The sequence below is a fragment of the Octopus bimaculoides genome, chromosome 4, assembly GCF_001194135.2.
Source record: "Octopus bimaculoides isolate UCB-OBI-ISO-001 chromosome 4, ASM119413v2, whole genome shotgun sequence".
Taxonomy (NCBI): domain Eukaryota; kingdom Metazoa; phylum Mollusca; class Cephalopoda; order Octopoda; family Octopodidae; genus Octopus; species Octopus bimaculoides.
In genome coordinates, this window is record NC_068984.1 from 94,011,824 (window position 1) to 94,013,934 (window position 2,111).

At 31.7% G+C, this 2,111-nt stretch overlaps 1 protein-coding gene across 4 annotated transcripts in view; it reads right to left on the bottom strand.

Moving 5' to 3' along the window:
• Positions 1 to 2,111, bottom strand: part of LOC106872494 (SLIT-ROBO Rho GTPase-activating protein 1-like) — a 518,762-nt gene that overhangs the window by 90,670 nt on the left and 425,981 nt on the right. The gene's annotated exons all lie outside the window — the stretch shown is intronic.

The following is a 2,111-nucleotide window of genomic DNA, read 5'->3' on the forward strand; positions in this document are numbered from 1 at the left end:
AAAATAAATACATATAAATATATATATATGCATATACATATATACATATATATATACACGTAGCTAAAAACGTAGTATACTCTTGTGAAATTATTATGGAAACTAACACCCTCACCTACCTTGGATACTCTTCATCCTGGAAATCTAGGTTTTATAACCACGGATTTTCGTTTAGACTCAGACATAAGGCTAATAACACCTCATTATCTCGTAGAATTTGGGAGCTTAAAGACAATAAGATTAATTTTAGCCTTAGATGGTCCATAGTTGGATCGGCCCCAACGTATAAAGATAATAGAACTGGTTGCCAGTTATGCTCCCTAGAACTATTGAAAATTATTAGATTCCCTGATAAAAACAAGCTAGTTAATAAAAGATCAGATTTCAAACCTTCCTGTATCCATAAAATGATTAAAACCTTTAGATATTATAATCTCTAAGTCCTCTCTTTTAGTTATAAGCACTTCTAAACCTTCTCTCATTAGCAACTCCCACGTCAGATCCTACCTGCCACAATTTAGACATTGACTTAACGAAGCCTGTACTGTACCCCCAACCTAACTATGTACCTTAATAATTCAGTTTACCCTCGAATAGCTAGATTCTGACCACATAATATACACACATATTTAATAACCCGGGATCCATAATCCCACCCTTACAGAAAAATTTCTAAACCTTTTAGTCACTGACTCAAAGCTTTCAAATGATACTACAATACACAAAAGTAACATAAAATAACACTAATCACTGCAATGTTTTTATTTTTTAATAATATTATACTAGTTACAATTAGGAGATGAAAACCCAGACTTCTCTATATTTATACACCAATACCCACGATTATAGTTATAGTTGACTATGCAATATAATTTACACTAATAGATAAACCGTAACTTCCTCTACCACAATATTCTTCTAATCAATGTACCGGTTTCAAACCACTATGTTTCTTTATATTTTTTTATTTTTTGCATTATTGTTGTGGGTGTTATTATTTCTTATCACTATTACATTATGTAATATAATATTACTATTATACTATATTACTACAGTTGAAGTGTTCCCAATACTCTGTATTTTGAAATTTAACTTCCAACCCTAGTTCCCCCCCCCTCTTCTATATACTTTATAACCTTTTTCTTGTTGACATTTCCTAATTATTCATTGTTTTGGGTTTTATATGTTCTAATTACCATTTTCTGCTTTCATCACCCTTTTATTATCCTCTAGATAAGTGTATGTACCGATATAACAGATAAGTTTGTATACTTAAGTTGTAATTCTAAACTGACCACTCACCACAAGAATATCATATTTCAAGTTTACTTTAGCCTGACATATTTATTTATGACCCACCACTGGTCTGGGCGGACACAGCTCATGAATGTCTGTCATTTACGACCTTTAAGATCTCTTTATCTATCTTTATTTATCTTCTTTTTCTACCTTTAGGTTTTTTTCTTATCCCCCTGCCTTTTAACTCTGTTATTTTATTCCTTTAATTTTATGTTTCACCGCCCTTCTCCAACCCCTCTAAATAGCTTATATGTATCTTACTTTACTATCCGGATTTTCTCTTATTGTTTCTTAGATTACCCTCTCCACCGATTTGACTTCTATTATTTTTGTATTAATATCTATGTATTCTTTTTCTTCTTAGTATTTTATATTGTTTTAACCGCCAACTTCTTCCCTCTTTGGACACTCTCCTTCTACCTCATATAAGCTAGTATTGTTTATTTAGCATTCACTCTACACTGAATTGTGACACAATATGGACAGATCCGATGAACTTTTATGTAAATATATCAACTTAAAGATATTACAAGGTATATTACAATGGACAATACCAAGTGGACTCTCACTTTTTATCTCTCATGTTTCTCCCTCTTTTAATTTCTTCTTTGTGATATAATTCTTGGGAAAGAATATATTTGCGGCTGAAGATAGCTTTATACTATCAATTATATACCAATAATGATGCAACAACTATAAAGCTTGAAACACGTGTACCGCGGAATCCTTTGTGTTTTGTTTTTATTTTTACGTTTTTGATTTATTCTTTCACCCCGGCCACGATCTGGCATACACAGGTGCTTACAATTATC